Raw genomic sequence first — 23,096 nt, 5'->3', positions numbered from 1 at the left:
CATTCAACCCATTTTCCACCCCTTTGCACTCCTCCTATAGCGATTTTCCGAAAACAAAAAAATACGTGTTTCTTTATTTTTACTGAAGATTCTAAATACCAGTTTTAACATCTGCAAACTTTAAAAGTTTGGAGATATAGATTACTAATTTTAAAAATTCACCCCCTTTTCACCCTCCCATTAATTGGATTTTCCAAAAACAAAAAAATACGTGTTTCTTTATTTTTAAAAGAGATCAAAAGTACCAATTTTCAGGTCTGTAATATCTTCAGTTTCTGAGATATAAGTACCGGTATCCTGATTGAAGGCATTCAACCCATTTTTCCCCATTTTCACCCTTTTGTGCCCCTCCTATTGGGGTTTTCAGAAAACAAAAAAATACGTGTATCCTTATTTTAAAAGAAGATTCTAAATACCAATTTTTACATCTGTAAACTTTTAAAGTTTTGAGATATAGATACACTCTTTTTAAAATTTCACCCCCCTTTTAACTCCCTTAGCGACGGAATATCAAAAAATCCTCTCTTAGCGAGCACCTACATCTTAATATGAATATATCTCGAAAATTTCATTTCTTTATGTCCAGTAGTTTTGGCTCTGCGATGATGAATCAGTCAGTCAGTCAGTCAGTCAGTCAGTCAGTCAGTCAGTCAGTCAGGACAAGTTATTTTATATATATACTAGCAAGATACCCGTGCTTCGCTACGGTATCATACTGAAATTTACAATTGAATGCTTATTGTTTTAGATATATAATCCGACGAAATTCGCGATCTGACTCGTTTTCTGCGAGAATCCACCAAAATTCCCGATCTGACTTTTTTTCTATTATTTTACGGCACGTTTCCTCCCATTTTTCAATCTTCCTTTCCAGCAATCGATTTCGTACTTCCCGGGCTAGGCTCAGGTATTCCTCCCGGTCAGATGGGTCCGTAAATCTTTGCCATCTTTTCCTATAATCATGTTTAATTATGAGTGCAGTAGACATTAAATTGACACTTAACCATTCTAGACTCAATGTTGAAGTACTAGTAATAATTAAGAAGTGCAGTGATAGACAAAATCGCACTAAATCGTGTGACTTAGTAATTTAATTCAGATACATTTCCAGTGCTTTATGTGGAATAACTATTAATATTACAGTGAACTCTCTAACAAGATTTAACTTCTCTTTTATAAGAAGTGTTATTAATGATATGGGATCATTTTTGTGTGTTAAATGTCTTGGAAATTTTTCTCTTTGAATGACTTTGAACATGAACTTTTAACCATTGGACAATAATGGTGATATCTGAATTCTTTTCAAGTGATTTATGATTTTCTTGTTGCTTGGTTTAAATACATTACCGTCAAAATGGAAAATATTTTAGCTGCTATTGAAGCTCTTAAGATTAGCTTAAATGAACGTATTGCCAAATCAGAGGCTCAATTAGGTACTCGTGTTACTGAGATTAACACTCGTATTGATGAGGCCAATGTCGCAACTACAGCCAACTTAGAAAGTCGTATCACACAAGTAACTAAAATAATTAATACCAAGTTTACCGAAGTTAATGCTAATTTGGAAAATAGGCTTACTAAAGCTGGTTCCGAGATTGAAAAACGATTCTCAGAAACTAATGCGAAGATTAATTCCAAGTTTACGGAAATAAACGAACGCCTTACCCATGACTTAGAAACAGTTAAACAGGATCTTAAACTACAAATAGTTGAAGACTTAAAAGCTTCTTTTCCCACCTCACATCAATTGATTAAGGAAGTTGAAAGCTTAAAGGCAGAATTTAAAGAATCTCATGGTCAGTTATCACAGGCACAAGCAAAAATAGCCTCTATTCAGGATAGCATACATGAATCTTTTAAGACTAACTTTCAGAAAATAAGTAATGAAGTCAATTTACTTAAGACAAAGCAGGAGGAAACAGATAAGCATGTAAAAAACCAATTAGATAGCGCACATACTCAAATCATTCGCATAGGCCGCGATGTAAATGAAGTGAAGCAGGACCTCGAAAAGGAAGTCCAGAGCGTGGAAAACTCCATCCGCGGGCAAGTTAAGACTATTAAGGTCGAATTGCAAGGGAAAATAGAGACGATTGATAATAGAATCTCCCAGGTGGAGAAGGAGGTGTCTACACACCAGTGTCAAGGGTCTAGCGGAGATACTTCTAGCATGTCCACTTTTTTTAAAATTATCAGACGATAAACCTGCAAAATTTTCCGGAAAAGAAGAGTACACAGCGAAAGAATTCCTTCTCAATATTGAAGAGTACTTTCAAGAGAATAAAGTACGATCCGATCATCAATTGAGGATAGCTTCTAGATTATTGGAGGGGAAAGCGCTAAATTGGTACACAGCATTTAAATTTAACATTAAAACCTATGATGAATTCAAGGAAGCCTTGTTGAAGAGGTTTTGGAATTCGGAAATTCAGCATTTGATTAAGTTACAATTATACTCTAGGAGATACAACACAGGTATTAATTCTTCACGATATTCTGATTTTCTCATTTCCCAATTAAAGAAGATGCAATTCTTTGATCCTCCTTTGCCAGAACAGGAGTTAATACAGGTAATAACTTTACAATTTCCGGCGCATGTACAAGAAATTCTTGTGGCAGCTAATGTTCAAGACCTAGAACAACTTGATGATTTATTAAGGAAACTTGACACTGCACATACACAAAATCTATCTAGGGTTACTAAAACGAAAGAGGTTGCAGCTAACCATGTCAAAGTTAACAACCCGCCGAGATCGAATCCCGAACCCCGTGAGGAAGTAGAACCACGGAGAGATCCGTTATCTCATTTCCGACGATTCAGGAGACGTCCATACAGGCAAAGTGCGCCTTACAGACGTAATCAAACGTGGAAGAAACCTATCGAGTCACTTACTCGAGATGGAGATTCGCCGAGAGCCGAGATCGAAAGAAGATGGAGAGAAACTCGCGAATATATCCAGAATCGAAACCGAGATGAAGGATTACCTGGCGCTACCTCTTTAGAATATCAAGAGCATGCCAGGAGACAGAACACGACGCCTGCGACCAACCTTGAATCGACAGGCGCAATTAAAAAAAAAACTTCGACAACACAACAATAAGATTGCCTGAAAACCGTAGTAGAGGGGAAATAATTTGTGTCACTAATATTAATTACTGGTACTTGGATGACTCAGATCTCTTGTATGAAGATCCCACTCCTACAACACCGAAGTCTTCCAGTTATTAACATCACTTTGGATACCCTTTATGTAACTGCCTTAATCGATTCTGGAGCTCAAGCTTCGTTAATGTCTGAGAGGTTAATTGAAATGTTGAAGGGAGGAGAAGACATGTTATTGATACCCGTCGCACAGATTAAAATTAAAGGGATAGTACCGGACAAGCATATCAAATGTAAATTTCAAGCTTTTGTTATATTTGACATTGAAGGTGTTCAGTTCGAGCATATATTCCTAGTCATTTCGCCGATGAAATTCAACGTCATCCTAGGGTCAGATTTCCTAGCCAAGTATGGGGGAATCATTGATTATCCTGCCAACGTCATACGATTTTTTAATATCGATTCTGTAGAGTTGCAGCTGGTAGACTGTAATAATTTGAAGTGCCAAGGTCTGGGTACCCCATTCATAGAAACCGGAGGCAAGATGAGCGATGCTTTGCCTGCCGATGAAATAGATTGCGAAGAGGGTAGACCCGGTCAAGAGGGACCCGTTGAGGGCCAGGAAATGCCCATTTTTGAGGATATATTCGACGAAGGTCGTGATCACTTCATATTTCTCACCAGTGCGGCTGAAAGCCCAGAGTTCGATTCCCGCGTGGCAGAAGCAACTCGACAAATATTTGAGATATTGCCTGAAGTTTTTGATGACAAACCAGGCGTTATTAGAGATTTTGAATACCAATTGAACGTCAAGGACACCTCTCCTTATAAAAAACGGCCCTATCCAGTTCCTGAGAAGTACCGAGAAGAAGCCAGGACTGTGATAAAAGAAATGGAAAATAATGGTATCATTTCTAAATGTGTCACTCCGTATCTAAATCCCTTGGCTATTGTAAAAAAACAGAATGGCAGTCTGCGTTTGTGCCTAGACGCGCGCCTGCTCAATGACAGACTTGTATTGGAACATGACCACCCACCTTCACTCAGGGATGTCATCCGGAAATTTAGAGGCATAAAACTCTTCTCTACTATGGACATGACGTCATCTTATTTTCACATCTTATTGGCAGAGGATAGCAGGAAATTCACAGGCTTTATTTTCGAAAACATTACATATGCATTCAAACGTCTCCCTTTCGGGATCAAGAATTCAGGGGCAGTTCTCATCAGGGCTCTTGAGAATCAATTATCCGATGAGATTAAAAAAATCGCAACGATTTATGTTGATGATATTCTGATAGCTTCGGAGTCCTTAGAGCAACACATTGAAGACGTTAATAAGGTACTCGACGAACTCAAAACCAAAAATTTTAAGATAAATGCCTGTAAAAGCAAGTTTTTTAAGACAGAGGTACTGTTCTTGGGTCACCTCATTAGTGGAGACGGGATCAGGCCTAATCCGGCCAAGATTCAAAGTATTTTGGATTTCCCGAAACCCACAAAAATTAAACATGTGAGACAATTTCTGGGACTATGTCATTTCTTTGCACAGCATTGCCCAGATTACACCAAAACGGTAGCACCCTTGCAGCTGCTGCTCAAGAAAAATAATAAGTGGAAATGGTCAAAAGAATGCGAGGAGGCTTTTTCCGAAACAAAGAAGATGCTTCAGGGAAGCGTACAGTTAGCATATCCTAACTTTGAATGGCCCTTTTGCCTTGAGTGCGACGCCAGCTCCGTAGGCATCGGTGCAGCGCTGTACCAAATCGATCCTGAGAAGCCTGATGTTCGCATCTTTATTTCATTCATGAGCAGGAAGTTGAGACCACATGAGAGGTCCTATACTATTACGGAACTTGAGGCTCTTGCTATTGTCTATTCCTTGTTGTACTGGAGGAAGATTATATATGGGTATCCCGTGACCATCTACACGGATCACAAAGCCCTCACATTTATCATGTCTTCTGATCTAACTAGCGAGAGAGTAACCCGGTGGGCACTTTTTATTCAGCAGTTCAACATAACTGTTATCCACAGACCAGGAAGAAAGAACATCCTAGCTGATGCTTTAAGCCGCAATCCAGTCGATGTCGTCACTAGTCATCACATAGAAGTCATGAGCAACGAAGATGAGGAATTTCTTAGGAAATTACAGTACTTACCTCAAGCACAGGGGAGAGATAGGAAATCCCGAGAATTGATTAGATTTTTTAAGGGTTTGATTCCTGCAAATGACGATGACTATTTTCGCATCTCAATGTTGGCTCAATCTTTTTGCTTTCATGATGGACTACTGTATAAGTATCTTGATCATGCCAAAACCAAACGCCGAATTTATGCTCCTCCGCGCTTAAGGTCCAACATTATCTGGCACTGTCATTCAATATCTGGACATGCCGGCACGGATAAAGTAATGATGATCATAAAGGAAAAGTTCACTTGGGAGTACATAAGACGTGACATTAGAAACACTCTCCGAACTTGTGATGTCTGCCAACGAACTAAGCCTAATAATAGATTGTTGAGGGAGTTTCCAAAGCCACTTCTTCCCGAAAAACCTGGTGAAATATTGGCTTTAGACCTATACGGGCTGCTCCCCAAGGCGAACCGCGGCAACAGACACATTGTGGTGGCAGTAGATGTCTTCTCTAAGTATACGATGCTACTGCCCATACAGAAGGCTAATGCTGGAAACATCCTCCGAGGGATCAAGAAAAACATTATTCCAGAGATGGGAAAACCGGAGTTCCTACTCACCGATCATGGACCCCAATTTACATCTATGGAGTTCCAAACAGTACTTGAAGAACTCGGTATAAGGCACATTATGAATTCTATTCTACACCCAGAGGCTAATCCCGCTGAGAGAATCATGCGCGAGATTGCAAGGTTTTGCCGTGTGTATTGCAGAACTCAACACTGGAAATGGATCGAAGTCTTACCCGTGATGCAGCAATGTGTAAATTCAACTGTTCATGAGTCTACGCAGGACATCCCCATGACTGTACATAGAGATGTCATGCCTGACAGGCCATGGGACCAAGTGTTACCATCACCTCAAGATCCAGCAATTACTCATCAGACTCGCGTGGACGCAACAAGGGAGAAGCTCAGACACGCTGCTAGAATCAGAGAGAACCGATACCGAAACCGCGCGTTTCGACAACCACTTAGGGTCAATGATTATGTTTTGATAAGAAAACCAGCTGTTTCACATCCCAAACTTCGCATTTATGCAAAGTTTTGCCCGCTTTATGTAGGACCATATAGGATTGCAGAGGTTCTCGAGAACGGGGCATACAAAATTAAGAAATTGGATGGAAGCATCGAGGGCATTTACAATGCAGCCAACCTAAAGAAATATTTCAGGAGAGAATATCATTAAAAGAAAATCCTATCGAATTTTCTTTTCCCCAGGAGGAGGGGGAGATGTACCGGTAACGGCGGTACAGACTAAGTCCCCGTTATGAAAATCTTAAACTTACGTGTTATGCTCCGGACCGCTTACGAAGAACTGACTCGACAGCGAGCAAGAGCTGCGCGCGTGTGACGTAGTGAGCGGGTGACGTCACAGCATGCCTCGCTGCACTACAAAGCCTGGATTGATGGAGAATGTTCTACGAGTTTCGGATCAAATATAAATACGTGCTGCTTCGCTCAGCAGATCAGTGAAAGTGAATGTGAGTGTGTGTTGCAGCATGTTATAGTGAGCAGCAGTGCGCTGCAGAATGTGATACCAGTTTGTGGCCGGGATTTCTATAAGCACACTAGACTGCAGTATTCGCACCGTCAGTTCGCGGGTGTGGTAATCGAGCGTGAAGCCGCTGCTAAGTTTCAAGTTCGTGGACTTTAATATAGTCACGTTGAATGTGGACTTATTCAGATTTCCTTATATTGTGACAACCTTTTACTCCGATAGGACGTGAGGTGAATTGTGTATCGTCTGGACATTATTTATTGACTGTTACTCTATACGAGTGTCCGAGACCCGCAAACATTTTCGAGTGTTCGAAATTGAAATTTTATGGACTTGAATCTGATTGCTCCTTGCCGAGGACTCGATACTTTAAGTTATAAACTGTGTTTAATCCAAATTTAATTTACCAATCCGTAAACTGTGGTCATGAACTGTGAACTGTGCAGGTGTGAACAGCGCATCTCTATTTTAATGAACAGTGCATTTCCATTCTAATGAACAGTGTACATTTAGTTTATGGACAGTCAAACCAAGGACTGTCAGTACTCAGTTAATTTCGTCTTTTGGTTTCAACACGTGAACGAGTTTGATTCACGAGCGGAACATCTTTATTTCATTTAAATTGAACAGTGCTTCAATGAACTTACTTCATGTTGTCATAGGTGCAACAAACTTTAAGTAACTTTAAACTGGACAATCAGTTCCGAGTGGACTTTATTTTGTGAATGTTTCTTTCACTTGACACGTGATAAAGTTAAGTGACATTTCACCGAGACATTTGTGTTTGGACTTTGTCAAAAGCATTTATAAACACTCTATCATCTGTGCAGAAGCAGCCTTTGCACTAACTCGCCCCAGAGCTGAACGATGTTCATTCATGTTCACCATTTACAAGGACTACCTCGACGCGATGGATCTTCAAAGCACCGAATAGATCTTCTAGAACTTCCATCGGGGGACGAATGGTGGTTCGCTGCTATGGAAAATGGAGCTGCCGGAATCCAAGGACATCGCCAGCCATAGGACGAGGAACTTTTTCGACTGTATACGCTGTACAGAGGTGATATTAATTCCAATTTTTAATAAACTCTGGAACAAAGTTTTTTAGATTTCATTTAAACAAACCCTCTCCCTCTGTATGCACTTCAGCGACTGGTATACGCCCTGCGTCTCATCTCTACCGAAGTACCAAATTTACTGTTACAATATAGTCTTTCAAAAAATTCACCCCAATTTGTCACTCCTGTTTAACCGCCATTAATTGGATTTTCCAAAAACTAAAAAATACTTGTTTCTTTATTTTTAAAGGAGATCCCATATACAAATTTTCAGTTCTGTAATATCTTTCGTTTCTGAGATATATGTATCCTCATTAAAGGCATTCAACCCATTTTTCCCCTATTGGGATTTACAGGAAACAAAAAATATGTGTTTTCCTTTATTTTTAGAGGAGATTCTAACTACCAATTTTTACATCTGTAAATTTTAAAGTTTTAAGATGTAGACACACTCATTTTAAAAATTCACCCCCCCCCTTTTCACCCCCAATATTTGGATTTTCCAAAAACGAAAAAATACGTGTTTCTTTACTTTTAAAGTAGATCCAAAATACCAATTTTCAAGTCTGTAATATCTTCAGGTTCTGAAATATAAGTAGACTCATGAAAAGCATTCGACCACTTCTTCAACCTTTTCCACCCTTCCTATTAGGATTTTCCAAAAACAATATATACGTGTTTCTTTATTTTTAAAGGAGATTCTAAATACCAATTTTCACATCTATAACCTTTAAAAGTTTTGAGATATAAATACACTCATTTTAAAATATTACCCCCTTTTCACCCCCTCCCTTAATTGGATTTTCCAGAAACAAAAATACGTGTTTCTTTATTTTTAAAGGAGATCCCAAACACCGATTTTCAGGACTGTAATATCTTCAGTTTCTGAGATATAAGTAGCCTCATTAAAGGCATTCAACCCATTTTCCACCCCTTTGCACTCCTCCTATAGCGATTTTCCGAAAACAAAAAAATACGTGTTTCTTTATTTTTACTGAAGATTCTAAATACCAGTTTTAACATCTGCAAACTTTAAAAGTTTGGAGATATAGATTACTAATTTTAAAAATTCACCCCCTTTTCACCCTCCCATTAATTGGATTTTCCAAAAACAAAAAAATACGTGTTTCTTTATTTTTAAAAGAGATCAAAAGTACCAATTTTCAGGTCTGTAATATCTTCAGTTTCTGAGATATAAGTACCGGTATCCTGATTGAAGGCATTCAACCCATTTTTCCCCATTTTCACCCTTTTGTGCCCCTCCTATTGGGGTTTTCAGAAAACAAAAAAATACGTGTATCCTTATTTTAAAAGAAGATTCTAAATACCAATTTTTACATCTGTAAACTTTTAAAGTTTTGAGATATAGATACACTCTTTTTAAAATTTCATCCCCCTTTTCACCCCCTTAGCGACGGAATATCAAAAAATCCTCTCTTAGCGAGCACCTACATCTTAATATGAATATATCTCGAAAATTTCATTTCCTTATGTCCAGTAGTTTTGGCTCTGCGATGATGAATCAGTCAGTCAGTCAGTCAGTCAGTCAGTCAGTCAGTCAGTCAGGACAAGTTATTTTATATATATACTAGCAAGATACCCGTGCTTCGCTACGGTATCATACTGAAATTTACAATTGAATGCTTATTGTTTTAGATATATAATCCGACGAAATTCGCGATCTGACTCGTTTTCTGCGAGAATCCACCAAAATTCCCGATCTGACTTTTTTTCTATTATTTTACGGCACGTTTCCTCCCATTTTTCAATCTTCCTTTCCAGCAATCGATTTCGTACTTCCCGGGCTAGGCTCAGGTATTCCTCCCGGTCAGATGGGTCCGTAAATCTTTGCCATCTTTTCCTATAATCATGTTTAATATGGATATAATCCTTCAGGAGATCCGGCGTGGTGTCATATTGGGTGCCTTGGCGGCACTGAACCCGCGGCCGGACTGCATTCTTAGTCATTACCCGTCCAGGAGCCGTTTCCAGCGCGGTCCGCACATTTGACGACGGTCCGGAATATTATTATTATTATTATTATTATTATTATTATTATTATTATTATTATTATTATTACTATGTGTTGCTGGAATTGCTGATGACAGGGAAAACAGGAGTATCCGGAGAAAAACCTGTCCCGCCATCGTTTTGTCCAGCACGAATGTCACATGGAGTGACCGGGATTTGAACGACGGCACCCAGCTGTGAGAGGCTGGCGCGCTGCCGCCTGAGCAACGGAGGATCCTTATAAGTACATTAATAACAGCTGAAATCAATTGGTCTCACCTAGTTCTACACCCCACCGCCGTTAAGTTTATTTACCCCTCCCCCCCCAAATTAAGAGAATGCTTGTTTCTTTATGTTTAAGGGAGATTCCAAACACCAATGTTCACGTCTATTACCTTCAGTTTTGAGATATAAGTATCCCAATAAAAATAATTTACTTTCTGCACTTCATATCACAATACTCCCCCCCCCCCTAAGTGAATTTTCCCGCAAAAAATACTTGTTTCTTTAATAGTAAATGATCATCATAAATACCAATGATCACGACTCTAACTTCTTCAGTTTTTGATTTATGTGTCCTCATGAAAGGAATTCAACTCCTTTACACTCCCGCCCTCCAAGATGGTTTCCCCACCAAAACGCGCTTTTCTTTGTTTTTAAAGGAGATCCAAATACGAATTTTCACGTCTGTAACAACTTTAGTTTTTATTAGATGTATGTATTCTCATACAATTAAGCCAATTAATTTTTCAATTCTTCCCCCCCCCCTACTTCATTGGATTTTCCCAGAATACGTGTTTCTTTACTTTTAAAGCAGATTGCAAATATCAAATTTCACGTCTGTAACGTCTTCATTTTTGTGATATCAGTAGCCTAATTAAAATAATTCAACACCATTTTCAGTCACTTTTACCACCCCCCTCCACCCAAGAGGTATTTCCGAAAACTAAAAACACACGTTTCTTTATGTTTAATAGAGATAAAAAAATACCTTCACTTCTGTAACATGTTAAGTTTTTTTTAGATATACTGTAAAAATTCTCATTTTATAATTTCACCCCTTTTGAGTTCCCCTTAAGTGGAGTTTCCAAAAACAAATCACTTATGTTTATTTACATTTACAGGAGATTCCAAACACCCACTTTTTACGTCTGTAACATTTTACGTTTCCAAGATATTCTGTAGATATAGTCTTTCAAAAAAATTCACCCCAATTTGTCACTCCTGTTTAACCGCCATTAATTGGATTCCCAAAAACTAAGAATTACGTGTTTCTCTATTTTTAAAGGAGATCCCATATACAAATCTTCAGTTCTGCAATATCTTTCGTTTCTGATATATATGTATCCCCATTAAAGGCATTCAACCCATTTTTCACCCCTTTTACACCCCTCCTATTAGGATTTACAGGAAACAAAAAAATACGTGTTCCTTTATTTTTAGAGGAGATTCTAACTACCAATTTTTACATCTGTAAATTTTAAAGTTTTAAGATGTAGACGCACTCATTTTAAAAGTTTCACCCCCCCCATTTCACCCCCCAATATTTGGATTTTCCAAAAACGAAAAAATATACGTGTTTCTTTACTTTTAAAGTAGATCCAAAATACCAATTTTCAGGTCTGTAATATCTTCAGGTTCTGAAATATAAGTAGCCTCATTAAAGGCATTCAACCCATTTTTCACCCTTTTACACCCTTCCTATTGGGATTTTTCGAAAACAAAGAATGCGTGTTTCTTTATTTTTAAAGGAGATTCTAAATACCATTTTTTACATCTATAAACTTTAAAAGTTTTTAGATATAGATACACTCATTTTAAAAAATCACCCCCTTTTCACCCGCCCCCCCCCCCATTAATTGGTTTTTCCACAAACAAAAAAATACGTGTTTCTTTATTTTTAAAGGAGATCCCAAACACCAATTTTTAGGTCTGTAATATCTTCAGGTTCTGAAATATAAGTAGCCTCATTAGAGGCATTCAACCCATTTTTCACCCCTTTTCACTCCTCCTATTGCGATTTTCCGAAAACAAAAAAATACGTGTTTCTTTATTCTTAAAGGAGATTCTAAATACCAATTTCTACATCTATAACCTTTAAAAGTTTTGAGATATAGATACACTCATTTTAAAATATTACCCCCCCTTTTCACCCCCCCTTAATTGTGTTTTCCAGAAACAAAAAAAATAAGTGCTCCTTTATTTTTAAAGGAGATCCCAAACACCAATTTTCAGGTCTGTAATATCTTCAGTTTCTGAGATATAAGTAGACTCATTAAAGGCATTCAACCCATTTTTCACCCCTTTTCACTCCTCCTATTGCGATTTTCCGAAAACAAAAGAATACGTGTTTCTTTATTTTTAAAGGAGATTCTAAATACCAATTTTTACATCTATAAACTTTAAAAGTTTTGAGATATAGATACACTCATTTTAAATATTCACTCCCTTTTCACCCTCCCATTAATTGGATTTTCCAAAAAACAAAAAATACGTGTTTCTTTATTTTTAAAAGAGATCAAAAGTACCAATTTTGAGGTCTGTAATATCTTCAGTTTCTGATATATAAGTACCGGTATCCTGATTAAGGGTATTCAGCCCATTTTCCCCCATTTTCCCCCTTTTTCACCCCTCCGTTTGGGATTTTCTGAAAACAAAAAAATACGTGTTTCCTTATTTTTAAAGAAGTTTCTAAATACCAATTTTCACATCTATAAACGTTTAAAGTTTTGAGATATAGATACACTCATTTTAAAATTACACCCCCCTTTTCACCCCCTTACCGAAGGAATATCCAAAAATCCTCTCTTAGCGAGCACCTAAATCATAATGTGAATATATCCCCAAAATTTCATTTCTTTATGTCCAGTAGTTTTGGCTCGGCGATGATGAATCAGTCAGTCAGTCAGGACAAGCTATTTTATATATATAGACTAGCAAGATACCCGTGCTTCGCTACAGTATTATACTGAAATTTATAATTGAATTTTAATTGTTTTAGATATATAATCCGCCGAAATTCGCGATCTGACTCGTTTTCTGCGAGAATCCGCCAAAATTCGCGATCTGACTCGTTTTCTGATAGATTACGGTATGTTTCCTCACATTTTTCAATCTTTCTTTCCAGCAATCGATTTCGTACTTCCCGGGCTAGGTCCAGATATTCCACCCCGTCAGTTGGGTCCCTAAATCTTTGCCATCTTTTCCTATAAGCGTTTTTAACATGGATCAAATCCTTCAGGAGATCCGGCGTGGTGTCGTCTTAGGTGCCTTGGCGGTACTGAACCCGCGGCCGGACTGCATTCTTAGTCATTACCCGTCCAGGACCATTTTCCAGGGGGGTCCGCACATTTGACAACGGTCCAGAACATTATTATTATTATTATTATTATTATTATTATTATTATTATTATTATTATTATTATTATTAAAAGATGTTCTGAACCCCACAGCAAGCTGCAAGATCGCTACTTGGCGGTAAATTACATCTGCTGCCAGTGTCATTGTTACAATGTGACCAGCACCATCGTCGCGCGTAGGCAAGTGTGCGGGATTTCTGGCGATACCAATGACATACTTCCGTGCATTGTTGACCTTATTATAGAGGTGAACAATTTGACGGTCCATCTCATTCCTATCGTTTATTTCAAATATGTTTAAATTTTTATTTACATGCCAGGAGGATCTACTGTAATCTAAGAACGTTCTCCGAAGGAAAAGATGGCTGATGAAAACCAGCCCAGGAAAGATTAAAAATGATCGGTTTATGATCAGAATAAGTACATCGAAACTATATAGCCTGTTTCCAGTCATTCGACAGGGTCAGGAATGGAATGAATAAAGCCCCATCTAGCAGCGACAATAGGAATTGTGCCGGCTGCCGAAGCACACCTCTGGGGCAATGATCGTTGAATGACAAATGAAATGAAATATTGGACAGTGTTGCTGGAATGAATGATGAGAGAGAAAATCGAAGTATCCGGAGAAAAACCTGTCCCGCCTCCGTTTTGTCCAGCACGAATGTCACATGGAGTGACCGGGATTTGAACCACGGAACCCAGCTGCGAGAGGCCGGCGCGCTGCCGCCTGAGCAACGGAGGCTCCTTAAGTACACTATGAACAGTAAAATCAATTGATCTCACCTCCTTTTACACCCCACCGCCGTTAAGTTTATTTACAACCCCCCCCCCAAAAAATAGAAGACGTGTTTCTTTATGTTTAAAAGATATTCCAAACACCAATGTTCACATCTGTTACATTCAGTTTTGAGATATGTATCCCCATAAAAATAATTCACTTTATTTTCACTTCCTTTCACACTCCCCTCCCCCCCGCCCCCGTAAGTGAATTTTCCGGCAAAATATACTTGTTTCCTTAATAGTAAAGGATCTTCTAAATAGTAATTATCACGACTCTAACTTCTTCAGTTTTTGATTTATGCGTCTTCATGAAAGGAATTCAACTCCTTTCCACTCCCGCCCCCCAAACGCGTTTTTCTTTGTTTAAGGAGATTCAAATACCAATTTTCACGTCCGTAACAACTTTAGTTTCTATTAGATGTATGTATTCTCATACAATTAATTCAATTAATTTTTCAATTCTTTCACCCCCCCCACCCCCCCTTCATTGGATTTTCCGAGAATACGTGTTTCTTTACTTTTAAAGCAGATTCCAAAGCAGATTTCACGTCTGCAATATCTTCATTTTTGAGATATCAGTAGCCTAATTAAAAGAATTCAACACCATTTTCAGTCACTTTTACGCCCCCCCCCTTCCACACAAGTGGTATTTCCGAAAGCTGAAAATACACGTTTCTTTATTTTTAATAGAGATAAAAATACCATTTTTCACTTCTGTAACATGTTAAGTTTTTGAGATATACTGTAGAAATTCGCTTTTTAAAATTTCACCCCTTTTTATTTCCCCTTACGTGGAGTTTCCGAAAACAAATCACCTATCTTTCTTTACATTTACAGGAGATTCCAAATACCCACTTTTTACGTCTATAACATTTTACGTTTCTCAGATATTCTGTAGATATAGTCTTTCAAAAAATTCACCCCAGTTTGTCACTCCTGTTTAACCCCCATTAATTGGATTTTCCAAGAACAAAAAAATACGTGTTTCCTTATTTTTAAAGGAGCCCCCATATACAAATTTTAAGTTCCGTAATATTTTCAGTTTCTGAGATATATGTATCCTCATTAAAGGCATTCATCCCGTTATTCACCCATTTACACCCCTCCTATTGGGATTTAAAGAAAGCAAAAAATACGTGTTCTTGTATTTTTAAGGAAGATTCTAAATACCATTGTTTTACAGCTGTAAACTTTTAAAGTTTTAAGATGTAGACACACTCATTTTAAAAATTCACCTCCCTTTTCACCCTCCATTATTTGGATTTTCCGAAATCAAAAAAATACCTGTTTCTTTATTTTTAATGTAAATCCCAAATACCAATTTTCAGGTTTGTAATATCTTCAGGTTCTGAAATATAAGTAGCCTCATTAAAGGCATTCAACCGCTTTTTCACCCTTTTCCACCCTTCCAATTGGGATTTTCCGAAAACAAAAAAATACGTGTTTCTTTATTTTTAAAGGAGATTCTAAATGCCAATTTTTACACCTTTAAACTCTAAAAGTTTTGAGATATAGATAGACTCATTTTAAAAATTCACCCCCTTTTCACACCCCCCCATTAATTGGATTTTCCAAAAACAAAAAATATGTATTTCTTTATTTTTTAAGGAGATCCTAAACACCAATTTTCAGGTCTGTAATATCTTCAGTTTCTGAGATATAAGTATCCTCATGAAAGTCATTCAACCAGGTTTTCACCCCTTTTCACCCCTCCTATTGGGATTTTCCGAAAACAAAAAAATACGTGTTTCTTTGTTTTCAATGAAGATTCTACGTACCAATTTTTATATCTGTAAACTTATGAGTTTTGAGATATAGATGCACCCATTTTAAAAATTCACCCCCTTCTCACCCTCCCATTAATTGGAATTCCCCCAAACAAAAAAATACGTGTTTCTTTATTTTTAAAAGAGATCAAAAGTACCAATTATCATGTCTGTAATATCTTCAGTTTCTGAGATATAAGTACCGGTATCCCGATTAAAGGCATTCAACCCGTTTTTCACCCTTTTGTGCCCCTCCTATTGGGATTCTCAAAACAAAAAAATACGTGTTTCCTTATTTTTAAAGAAGATTCTAAATACCAATTTTCACATCTGTAAACTTTTAAAGTTTTGAGATATAGACACACTCATTTTAAAATTTCACCCCCCTTTTCACCCCTTTAGCGACGGAATATCCAAAAATCCTCTCTTAGCGAGCACCTACATCTTAATATGAATATATCTCCAACATTTCATTTCTTTATGTCCAGTAGTTTTGGCTCGGCGATGATGAATCAGTCAGTCAGTCAGTCAGTCAGTCAGTCAGGACAAGCTACTTCTATATATATAAAATAACTTGTCCTGACTGACTGACTGATTCATCATCGCAGAGCCAAAACTACTGGACGAAACGAAATGAAATTTTGGGGATATATTCATATTAAGATGTAGGTGCTCGCTAAGAGAGGATTTTTGGATATTCCTTCGCTAAGGGGGTGAAAAGAGGGGTGAAATTTTAAAATGAGTGTGTCTATATCTCGAAAGTTTAAAAGTTTACAGATGTAAAAATTGGTATTTAGAATCTTCTTTAAAAATAAGGAAACACGTATTTTTTTGTTTTCAGAAAATCCCAATAGGAGGTGTGCAAAGGGGTGAAAATGGGGAAAATGGGTTGAATGCCCTTAATCAGTATACCAGTACTTATATCTCAGAAACTGAAGATATTACAGACCTGAAAATTGGTACTTTTGATCTCTTTTAAAAATAAAGAAACACGTATTTTTTTGTTTTTGGAAAATCCAATTAATGGGAGGGTGAAAAGGGGGTGAACATTTAAAATGAGTGAATCTATATCTCCAAACTTTTAAAGTTTGCAGATGTAAAAATTGGTATTTAGAATCTTCATTAAACATAAAGAAACACGTATTTTTTTGTTTTAGGAAAATCGCAATAGGAGGGGTGAAAAGGGGTGAAAAAGGCTTTGATGAGGCTCCATATATTAAAGAAACTGAAGATATTACAGACCTGAAGATTGGTGTTTGAGATCTCCTTTAAAAATAAAGAAACACGTATTTTTTTGTTTTTGGAAAATCCAACTAATGGGGGGGGGGTGAAAAGGGGGTGATTTTTTAAAATGAGTGTATCTATATCTCAAAACTGTTACAGTTTATAGATGTAAAAATTGGTATTTAGAATCTCCTTTAAAAATAAAGAAACACGTATTCTTTTGTTTTCGGAAAATCCCAATAGGAAGGGTGTAAAAGGGCGAATAATGCGTTGAATGCCTTTAATGAGGCTACTTATATTTCAGAACCTGAAGATATTACAGACCTGAAAATTGGTATTTGGGATCTACTTTAAATGTAAAGAAACACGTATTTTTTCGTTTTTGGAAAATCCAAATATTGAGGGGTGAAAAGGGAGGTGAATTTTTTAAAATGAATGTGTCTACATCTTAAAAGTTTAAAATTTACGGATGTAAAAATTGGTAGTTAGAATCTCCTCTAAAAATAAAGGAACACGTATTTTTTTGTTTCCTGTAAATCCCAATAGGAGGGGTGGAAAAGGGTAAAAAAATGGGTTGAATGCCTTTAATGAGGATACATATATCTCAGAAACCGAAGATATTACAGAACTGAAAATTTGTATGTGGGATCTCCTTTAAAAATAAAGAAACACGTATTTTTTTAGTTTTGGGAAAATCCTATTAATGGCGGTTAAACAGAAGTGACAAATTGGGGTGAATTTTTTGAAAGATTATCTTGGAAACGTAAAATGTTACAGACGTAAAAAGTGGGTGTTTGGAATCTCCTGGAAAAGTAAAGATACATAGGCAATTTGTTTTTGGAAACTCCACTTAAGGGGAACCCAAAAGGGGTGAAATTTTAAAATGAGAATTTTTACAGTATATCTAAAAAAACTTAACATGTTACGGAAGTGAAAAATGGTATTTTTATCTCTATTAAACATAAAGAAACGTGTATTTTTAATTTTCGGAAATACCACTTGGGTGGAGGGGGGGGGGTGAAAGTGACTGAAAATGGTGTTGAATTCTTTTAATTAGGCTACTGATATCTTAAAAATGAAGATGTTACAGACGTGAAATTTGATATTTGCAATCTGCTTTAAAAGTAGAGAAACACGTATTCTCGGAAAATCCAATGAAGCGGGGGGAGTGGGGTGAAAGAATTGAAAAATTAATTGACTTTAATTGTATGAGAATATATACATCTAATAAAAACTGAAGTTGTTACAGACGTGAAAATTCGTATTTGGATCTCCTTTAAAAACAAAGAAAAACGCGTTTTGGGGGGGAAACCATCTTGGGGGGGGCGGGAGTGTAAAGGAGTTGAATTCCTTTCAAGAGGACACATAAATCTAAAAGTGAAGAAGTTAGAGTCGTGATAATTGGTATTTAGAAGATCCTTCACTATTAAGGAAACAAGTATTTTTTTGAGGGAAAATTCACTTGGGGGGGGGGGGGAGTAGTTTGAAATGAAGTGACAAAAGTAAATTATATTTATGGGGATACTTATATCTCAAAATTGAAGGTAATAGACGTGAACATTGGTGTTTGGAATCTCCCTTAAACATAAAGAAACACGCCTTCTTTTAATTTGGGGGGGGGGGGGGTTGGCAGTAAAAACTAACTGCGGTGGGGTGTAAAAGGAGGTGAGACCAATTGATTTTACTGTTCTTAATGTACTTATAAGGATCCTCCGTTGCTCAGGCGGCAGCGCACCGTCCTCTCACAGCTGGGTTCCGTGGTTTAAATCCCGGTCACTCCATGTGACATTCGTGCTGGACAAAACGGTGGCGGGACAGGTTTTTCTCCGGATACTCCGGTCTTCCCTGTCATCATTCATCCCAGCAACACATAATAGTAATAATAATAATAATAACATTAATAATAATAATAATAATAATAATAATAATAATAATAATAATAATAATAATAATAATAATAATAATAATAATAATAATAATAATAATAATAATAATAATAATAATAATGATGATGATGTTCCGGACCGTCGTCAAATATGCGGACCGCGCTGGAAACGGCTCCTGGACGGGTAATGACTAAGAATGCAGTCCGTCCGCGGGTTCAGTGCCGCCAAGGCACCCAATATGACACCACGCCGGATCTCCTGAAGGATTTTATCCAGATTAAAAATGATTATAGGAAAATACGGTATAGCAAAGATTTACGGACCCAACCGACCGGGAAGAATACCTGAGCCTAGCCCGGGAAGTACGAAATCGATTGCTGGAAAGGAATATTGAAAAATGGGAGGAAACGTGCCGTAATCTAATAGAAAACGAGTCAGATCGGGAATTTTGGTGGATTCTCGCTGAAAACGTGTCAGATCGCGAATTTCGGCGGATTATATATCTAAAACAATAAGCATTCAATTATAAATTTCAGTATAATACCGTAGCGAAGCACGGGTACCTTGCTAGTTATATATATAGATAGACTAGCAAGATACCCGTGCTTCGCTACGGTATTATACTGAAATTTAAAATTGAATGGATATCGATGTCCGCCTCTGTGGTGTAGTGGTTAGCGTGATTAGCTGCCACCCCCGGAGGTCCGGGTTCGATTCCCGGCTCTGCCACGAAATTTGAAAAGTGGTTCGAGGGCTGGAACGGGGTCCACTCAGCCTCGTGAGGTCAACTGAGTAGAGGTGGGTTCGATTCCCACCTCAGCCATCCTGGAAGTGGTTTTCCGTGGTTTCCCACTTCTCCTCCAGGGGAATGCCGGGATGGTACCTAACTTAAGGCCACGGCCGCTTCCTTCCCTCCTCCTTGCCTATCCCTTCCAATCTTCCCATCCCTCCACAAGGCCCCTGTTCAGCTTAGCCGGTGAGGCCGCCTGGGCGAGGTACTGGTCATTCTCCCAGTTGTATCCCCCGACCAAAAGTCTGAAGCTCCAGGACACTGCCCTTGAGGCGGTAGAGGTGGGATCCCTCGCCGAGTCCGAGGGAAAAGCCGAACCTGGAGGGTAAACAGATGATGATGATGATGATGGATATCGATTTATATCTAATCCGTCAAAATTCGAGATATGACTCGTTTTCTGAGAGATTAGGGCAAGTTCCCTCCCATTTTTTCAATTTTTCTTTCCAGCAACCGATTTCGTACTTCCCGGGTTAGGACCACGTATTCCACCCGGTCAGTTCGGTCCCTGTCCGGCTCCATGGCTAAATGGTTAGCGCGCTGGCCTTTGGCCGCAGGAGTCCCGGGTTCGATTCCCGGCAGGGTCGGGAATTTTAACCTTAATTGGTTAATTTCGCTGACACGGGGGCTGGGTGTATGTGTCGTCTTCATCATAATTTCATCCTCATCATGACGCGCAGGTCGCTAACGGGTGTCAACTCAAAAGACCTGCATCTGGCGAGCCGAACTTGTCCTCGGACACTCCCGGCACTAAAAGCCATACGCCATTATTATTATTATAGTTCGGTCCCTAAATGTTTGCCACCGGGCGAGTTAGCCGTGCGCGTAGAGGCGTGCGGCTGTGTGCTTGCATCCGGGAGATAGTAGGTTCGAATCCCACTATCGGCAGCCCTGAAGATGGTTTTCCGTGGTTTCCCATTTTCACACCAGGCAAATGCTGGGGCTGTACCTTAATTAAGGCCACGGCCGATTCCTTCCAACTCCTAGGCCTTTCCTATCCCATCGTCGCCATAAGACCTGTCGGTGTCGGTGCGACGTAAAGCCCCTAGCAAAAAAAAAAATGTTTGCCATCTTTTTCTATAAGCATTTTTAATATGGATCAAATTCTTGAGGAGATTCGGCCTGGTGTCTTATGGGTGCATTGGCAGTACTGAACCCGCGGCCGGACTGCATTTGTAGTCATTACCCGCCCAGACCCGTTTCCAGCGCGGTCCGCACATTTGACGACGGTCCAGAATATTATTATTATTATTATTATTATTATTATTATTATTATTATTATTATTATTATTATTATTATTATTATTATTATTATTATTATTATTATTATTATTACTATTATTATTATTATTATTATTATTATTATTATTATTATTATTATTATTATTATTATTATTATAGATGTTCTGGACCCCACAGCAAGATGCAAGACCGCTAATTGGCGGTAAATTTCATCTGCTGCCATTGTCATTTTTGACATTGTGACCAGCACCATTGTCGCGCGTAGGCAAGTACGCGGAATATCTGGCGATACGAATGACATACTTCCGTGCATTATTGACCTTATTGTAGAGGTGAACAATAGGACAATCAATCTCATTCCTATCGTTTATTTCAAATGTTTTCATTTTTTATTTATATGCCAGGAGAATCTACTGTAATCTAAGAACGTTCTGCAAGGAAAATATTTCTTTTTTTTTTTTGCTAGTTGCTTTACGTCGCACCGACACAGATATGTCTTATGGCGACGATGGGACGGGAAAGGGCTAGGAGTTGGAAGGAAGCGGCCGTGGCCTTAATTAAGGTACAGCCCCAGCATTTGCCTGGTGTGAAAATGGGAAACCACGGAAAACCATTTTCAGGGCTGCCGACAGTGGGGTTCGAACCTACCATCTCCCGAATACCAAGGAAAAGATGGCTCTTGAAAACGAACCCAGGAAAGATTAAAAATGATCGTTTTATGATCAGAATAAGTACATCGAAAATCCACAGCCTGTTTCCAGTCATTCGACAGGGTCAGGAATGGAATGAATAAACAGTAAAATCAATTGGTCTAACCTCCTTTTGCACCCCACCGTCGTTAGTTTCATTCCCCTCCCCTCCCCCCCCCGCAAAAAAGAAAAGAATTCGTGTTTCTTTATGTTTAAAAGAGATTCCAAACTCCAATTTTCACGTCTATAACATTCAGTTTTGAGATATAAGTATCCCCATAAAAATAATTAACTTTTTTCACACTCCCCCCCCTAATTGAAATTTCCTGCAATAAACTCGTTTCATTAAGAGTAAAGGATCTTCTAAATACCAATTATCACGACTCTGACCTCTTCAGTTTTTGATGTATGTGTCCTCATGAAAGGAATTCAACTCCTTTTCACTCCCGCCCCCCAAGATTATTCCCCCCCCCCAAACGCGTTTTTCTTTGATTTTAAAGGAGATCCAAATACCAATTTTCACGCCTGTAACAAACATAGTTTTTATTAGATGTAAGTATTCTCATACAATTAAGTCAATTAATTTTTCAATAATTTCACACCCCACCTCATTGGATTTTCCGAGAATACGCGTTTCCTTACTTTTGAAAGCAGATTCCAAATATCAAATTTCACGTCTGTAACATCTTCATTTTTGTGATATCAGTAGCCTAATTAAAAGAAATCAACTCTATCTTCAGTCAATTTTACCCCCCCCCCCTCCACCGAAGTGGTATTTCCGAAAACCAAAAATACACGTTTCTTCATTTTTAATAAGACAAAAAAATACAATTTTTCACTTCTGTTACATGTTAACATTTTTGAGATATACTGTAGAAATTCTCATATTAAAATTTCACCACTTTTTGTTCCCCTTAAGTGGAGTTTCCAAAAACAAATCACCTATCTTTCTTTACATTTACAGGAGATTCCAAATACCCACTTTTACGTCTATAACATTTTACGTTTCTCAGATATTCTGTAGATATAGTCTTTCAAAAAATTCACCCCAGTTTGTCACTCCTGTTTAACCCCCATTAATTGGATTTTCCAAAAACAAAAAAATACGTGTTTCCTTATTTTTAAAGGAGCTCCCATATACAAATTTTCAGTTCCGTAATATTTTCAGTTTCTGAGATATATGTATCCTCATTAAAGGCATTCATCCCGTTATTCACCCATTTACACTCCTCCTATTGGGATTTAAAGAAAGCAAAAAATACGTGTTCTTGTATTTTTAAAGAAGATTCTAAATACCATTGTTTTACAGCTGTAAACTTTTAAAGTTTTAAGATGTAGACACACTCATTTTAAAAATTCACCCCCCTTTTCACCCTCCATTATTTGGATTTTCCAAAATCAAAAAAATACCTGTTTCTTTATTTTTAAAGTAAATCCCAAATACCAATTTTCAGGTTTGTAATATCTTCAGGTTCTGAAATATAAGTAGCCT

This window comes from Anabrus simplex, chromosome 2 (genome assembly GCF_040414725.1).
Source record: "Anabrus simplex isolate iqAnaSimp1 chromosome 2, ASM4041472v1, whole genome shotgun sequence".
In the NCBI taxonomy this organism is placed as follows: Eukaryota; Metazoa; Arthropoda; class Insecta; order Orthoptera; family Tettigoniidae; genus Anabrus; species Anabrus simplex.
The sequence above is the reverse complement of the archived record's forward strand: the minus strand, read 5'-3'. Positions refer to the sequence as shown.